Here is a 6,784-nt window from a genome sequence, read left to right as displayed (position 1 = left end):
TTTACAAAACAGGCAGCCAACTTAGGTGGTTCTTTCATATAAAGTCTTCCAACTTAACTGTACCCTTTTTGTTTTAATATTCAGGCGCTTACAAAAAGAGAGATTGAGTTGCATGCACAACAACAAATATCAAATATGCGCTTACAAAACGAGATTGAGTTGTGTGCACACCAACAAATATGCACCAACAGAAAAGAAAGGAGGCCGTGGCATTTTAGAAATGTTTTTAAAGCTTCGTACGTTTTTGTCTTTTAATATTTTCATAATTTTCATTTTATCATTTTCAAAAATCTTCCTTTTTCACTTTAAAGAGAATATTTTAGTCATTACACACTCATGCTGGTTATCTGCATGCTGGTTATGTGTATCAAAACAAAAAATTGTACGCAAGGGTGTATAATAACCCGACTAATTAAAAAGGGAGCCCTTTTATGAGGACAAAGAAATTATATGAAAAAATTATAAGTCTTTTATAAACAAAAATCTTAAAATACCTCATTCCCCGTTATTTATTTATTTTTTCCTTTGGTGCATATTTATTGCATGCACTACTCGATCTCGCGAGGTAACCCGTTTAAAAGGCACTCACAAAGTTTTCATTACTTTCTCGTTGGCAAGGGAACAGATGATTGCTTCATTTTTTTTTTTCTTTCTTTTTGGCATTTATTTCATTTGCATCAAGACAGCACTGTTACGAAAATCAGCGAGAAGCGCACGCAACAAGTTAATTGCCATATCCATAGACACTGAAGTCTCAGAAGATGCGCCATTGTATTTAAAGCAGTTGTTGAAGCCCTTTACTCGTGTCATGCTTGTTCTTGATGGAGGTGAAACTAGAGAGAAATTTGAAGGATGTAGGATATTTCTGGCCCTACCGAAAGATTTTTAATCCCAACCGATTGAAAGTATCAGAATTAAAGCAGCAAGACGCGGATATCCATCAAGCATTCATGCTGTTAGGTTTATGCAATTACTGTCATGGGCAGCAGATGTTGATGCCATTAGAAAGAAAATAAATGAATTCCCCAAAAAGAATGCAACCTTGTTTTATGAATCATATATAAGAAGCTACCCATCTGTTTTTTCATTGAAACTTGACGGAAATTTCACGATCGGGAACCAAAACCATTGTAAGATCATAATGTATATGGCTGCATCAATGTGCTGGAAAAATCGGCTTGAATCGGTCAATTCAAATCGCGTCTCAGGCAACTGACCCTTATCAAGAGTGAAACAAGAAATTTTTCATGAGAGAAGTCGAATTATAGTTTTAAAATTTTGACATAAGCCGAAATATAATTTTTTTAAAAAATTGAGTTGGATAGTAATTTTTTTAAAAAATTGAGTTGGATAGGGCAGAGTGGGGGCATGAGAAGTACTCATCATCCTTTTTCTATTGTCGTTGAACGATAACAATGACAGAACAAGAATGAACCTAATTATGGTGTTGGTACCGTTGAAAAGGAAAGGTCACTTGTCCAAGAAATGCTTTGGAAGTCCTGATTCTCTTGTGAGATGTTATTTTAGAGCTGTCATCGCTTTGGATGACACCCAAAAACTAGTTTTTGGAGTATTTGGATGCCCTCGTTGAAGAAAATCCAATTTCACAAAACTTGATTTTGTAAAAGAAAGTAAAAATCTGACCCCCTTAAGTTAATTATAAAAACCCAGGTTTTACATGTGTTCCCAAATAAGCAAACCAAGTTTTTGAGTTGATAAAAACCTTTTTTTTTTTATAAAAATAAGTTTTTCCAGAACTGGGAGAGATAATGGTGTTATCCTCAACTTATATCTCGTCAATATGTCTTTAAAGTGTCGAAGGATATGAGTATAAAATGAAAGTTAACAATATTTTTAATTTTAGAAAATTATAAATCTGATTTACACATTTTGTTTTCAGGATTTTTTAAAATCCAATAATTAGATATTATGTATCAGTTAATTCTATGTGATTTGGAAAAATAGAAGGCTAGTAGGAAACACAATATTGAATAAATTAAAGCAGGAGAAGTAACATGATGAGTTGTTTTAAGGGTACTTTTTTCCTTGCATAAAATAAACAAATAAGTAATTAAACTAAAATGAATGAATCCATAACGATATGTAAATTCAAATCCGTAAAAATACTATGTTTGGTCAAATGGGTAAAAGAAGTTAAAAGACCTTAAATGGAAGGAATGTGGGCTGAAAAAAAGTAGTCATGAAAGTGAAAGGTAAAATTAATTATTGTATGTTGCAATTGAAGTTAATGATAGCAGATAACCATAATCATGAGAGCGTTTAATGCTCAGTACTTTTCACTCATTTTCTTCGATGAAAAGTTGTGTTTCTCGTAACAAAAGATTAATTTAAAAATATTTATTTGGAAAGGGAAATGAAGACGGTAGAGAACGAGAAGAGAAACATTCTTTTATTTAAAAAGAATGAGCCTGTTTTTTTGTTGCAATATATATATATATATATATATATATATATGTAACGTCTCTTCTTGCGCCAACATTTTGGTAAAGGGAATACCCTTCACTGGAAGCGTCCCATAGTTTGGATCGGACACCATCGAATACTCCCTGTATCTTAGAAAAGTAAAAAATCTCGACAATTTGCGGAGGGAGGGAAGGCGCCTCTCCTCCATAGTGCCGGCGACGGCCGGCAAGGCGTTGCTGGCAGTTTTGGGCCGCTGACGACGCTTTGCCGAGTGTTGCCGGCATTGAGGCCCAGCGGCATCGGAGGGTGGTGTGGCCAAAATTTTTTTGCGACGAGGAGGTGACGGCACCTCCCCTTGGCAAGTTGATGGGTATATATCTATATATATGTGTATATATATGTGTGTATGTGTGTGTGTGTGTGTGTGAGTGAGACAGAGAGAGGGAGAGAGAGAGAGCAACATTCTTGCATAAGTGGAGCCTGTATGATACATTTCTTCAACGCATATGATTCTCTTCAGAGTAGTGAAACAATGTGTAAATAATGTACTTTATTGTTGATATATGGACGAGAAACAAATTATTTTCAGTGTAGGATATCATGTTTGGCGTAACAAGATATATAAAAAATGCATATAAAGTAGGCTACACATGTTAAAAATTTATATATTATACAAAACAAGTAAATCTATTTCAGGTTATATGTGAAAATTGTGTGGTACAAGTGAAAACTGTTTGTTACATGCAAACATGTTGTGTGTGGTATAAAAAACTGATATTTGTATAAGAAGCAGGCAAATCATTGTGCAAAAATTGTGAAATTCTACGAAACATGCAAATCAGTTGGGTGACACATGTGGCAATTATATGAAACTTGCAAATTGTTATGAGATGCATATGACAATTGTACGGGATATACAAATTTATTGGGTGAAACATGTGACAACTTGTGTGGTGCATGCATGCAACTAGTTGGACATTAAGTTTCCTTTGCTATCCTAAGGAGATCCACAATTTGTGCAATAAAGATGTACATGTTGTGCTATATAAAAAAATACATATATTTTGTGAAATAAATATTGGGCCATGGAGATCCAAATTCCTCATTTCATTTTCTGATACGAATGTTATGAGGCTTTTTTCTAGTCTCCATGGGGGACTGGTGGTTTGGTAATCTATGATATGATTAAGATTACCAATATATATATATATATATATATATAGATAGAGAGAGAGAGAGAGAGAGAGAGAGAGAGAGAGAGAGAGAAATTAATGGTAGAGGAAATGAAGTTGGCACCTCAGTTTTAAATTGCAAGAAGAATTGAATGCAGGCATCTCGTTCACAATTAATATATATGGTAGCAAGTGGATCGATTATCAGGCTGATAGGCTCGAAATCGGCGGTCTTGATTCCATTCCGTATGCATTTGCAGGATCGGGAGGTTTAAAATATTGGATGATCGGCGGATTCGAAGTACTGTCATCAAGTGGACAATCGATTCATAATAGCGTAGTTAAGCGGCCTCGTCCAGCAGTAAATGAAGAAATAACTCCACCCTTTCCTTTTCTTTTTCTTCTAACGATTGACGTCGATGAATTAAGTGTCCGCCAAGACTTTAATGCCGTTTTCGTCATCCCAAACGACCATTCCCGACCTTTCTTTCTCCCTCATAATTATTGCGATAATTAAGATCGATCGTCTCCCCTGTTGGTACTGATAATTAATCTTGAATAGATGTTGTCACATGCAATTGAATTACAAACGGTTTTGGCTTTTACCTGTTTGTTTGTGGGTCGAGATAATTAATCTTGAATACAGGTTGTGCGCCTATCTGAAGCCGGAATGGACGAGGCGGGAAAATTTTCTACGTGTTTGCTGTCTCAAACAACGGTCCGTGATCAGCGGTCGGTGGTGAGGTATAAATTTTTCTTATCCCGAGCGACCTGAAGTGGACCCGGAAGCTGTTTTGTACTTTAGATCTGTCCGTCAGGGCGCGCGTGTGAAGAAAGGGACAGTTTTTCCCTTCAAACACGAGAAGGAATCTATGGATGGCCCTTTTTCTGGAAATGAAAAGTTGGTGGTGAAGAAAGATGAGAGAAAGAAGACGTCGGACGAAGTGTATGGAGGGTAAAGATGCGACTACCTTCTGATACCATCGACCATCATTCAATGCGCTTCAGATGTCCTTTAAACTGTTTGGACTTAGTTTTTACTTTTGCTTTAGGATTTTACTGTTTAGAACTTCAGATAACGTTCTTAGTTTTTTCTTTTGATTTAGGATTTTAGTGTTTAGAACTTCAGATAATGTTCTCACGCGATACCATCTCAACCGAAGACATTGTTATTTGCACACGCACTAAGAAAATGGGATCATTCCATTTCCCGAAATTAGCTTTTATGTTTTTTAACTTGGTTTTTGTTCTTCATACATTTTCATTCACTAGCGTCATTAACTTTTTTTTTTAGATATTATTACAAATGTTAGCTTGCTAATTTTGCTTCATTTATAAGTTCTTGTCTATAGATTTAGTGGTTCTTATGTTATTAATTGAGTGTTTTGATAACATCCATATTCTTGTTTCCATAAAACGCAGTACGTGCATTACGAAAATTGTTCTTAAGTTCATGAGTCAAATATTTTACATAATCAGACTATGTTCTCCTAAATAAGATACAGGCACTAGGAGTGGAGCTAGAAATTTCTTGCTAAGGAGTACTAGTAATAAGATTTAAAATTTTCAAGGGCATTGAGAAAAATTGCCTTGAGATATCAATATGAAAATAAGAATTTTTCGTGGGTTTGTGTGGGCAATTGCCCACATCTGCCTCTACCCTCTGCTTACAACATGTATTTTAGTTGTTGTAGACTATGTGTTTTAGGAGCTCAATGTTCTTCTTGTCAAATGCTCGCCAAGGAGTCGCCTGGAACGATTACATATCGCTAAGTCAATTTTACGGCACACAATGACCTCTTACGGTGAGATACTTAAAAAAAGCCAAGACGATACCAAGAAATTAAAGCATAAATTTTGAAGAACGGATCTGGTTTGGGAATAGCAAAACCTTTCATTAAGATGCTCACTCAATAAAACCGTAGCTAATATTCTTTTTTTAAACTTCTTATATTCTATTTGAGGTACACACGTGATGGAAAAGCAACGACGGTTAAAATTTTAAAAATTGTCGCTAAAAGTAACATGTAGTCATAAACTATGACTAATGCCAATTTAGCGACTATTTTTGACGACGGATTTTTAAAGTCTATCCATATGACAACGTTGCATACCAATATATTCTTTTATCTAGTTTATTTTAAAAAAAAAAAGTTACAAGAATTTTTAACTTATGTGGCTTTGATTGAAGCAAGGGCATACGATATTCGCACGTCGTTCAGTTCACCCCCCTGAAGTACAAGAAATATCACGTGGCACCCACCCTTTTTAACAATTTTTGAACAACTCATGGTCGTTACGTCTTTTTTCTGGGGAAGCCAAGGACCGGACATTATTCGACCGACATTTTATTTTTGGGGCTCCGAGCAAGCCGAACCATGTGGCTCCAACGTACCTTCAGTTTACTCTTTTCAAAATTTTACGTACAACCGTTCTAACTGGCTGTTTCGAAGGGCGTAGCCGATCAGCTTAGTGGTAGTGGTGGAGCAAAAACAAATTTTTGGTTGATGGGCAAGTTTAAATTTCAGATATTCAGATATGAAAAACTAAAAAATTAATGAAATTTACATATGTAAATAAAATAATTTTTGTAAGTTGAATTGCTACAATGTAGCTCGGCCCATGCCACTGCCTGGTGGTTTAAAATTGATGCTGTTAGATTTCCATACCTAAGCACTATATTTTTATCCTTGCCTTTAGCTGAGCTCTTGTCTAAGAGCTTTCGCTTGCCGAGAAGTGCCTGAATTTCCAAGTAAATCACTGGCAAGTACGTTCGATTTTGTGGGCTGATCAAGAAGTGTAATGTGACAAACTGTTGATTCTTTTAAAGATATTCAAACGTTTTTTAAGTTATTGTTGTAGTTTTATTTTTTTTATAAAATAATTTCTTTTTACACCACTGCATGCCCCAGCGATATAGAGTCATCAATCATCTCATGCTCAAGTGCGGAAGGAAAACCACTATGCTCCTTTCCTTCCCCAAAGTCTAAGTGAAGATTCACAAGCAAGCAAGACAGTACATCAGATCATATGAAGGCGAGTTTCATATAAAATGGGGAACATATTAGGGAAACTGTTTTTTCTATGAAACATCAATCGGTTGGCATATATAATGGGGTTGGCCTTCTCTGTTACCCGTCCTGACAGTTGTGGCTTAAATCATTTGGATTTAATTCCACAAGCTGATC

This window comes from Nymphaea colorata, chromosome 8 (genome assembly GCF_008831285.2).
Source record: "Nymphaea colorata isolate Beijing-Zhang1983 chromosome 8, ASM883128v2, whole genome shotgun sequence".
NCBI lineage: Eukaryota > Viridiplantae > Streptophyta > Magnoliopsida > Nymphaeales > Nymphaeaceae > Nymphaea > Nymphaea colorata.
Note: the sequence above shows the minus strand (reverse complement) of the source record.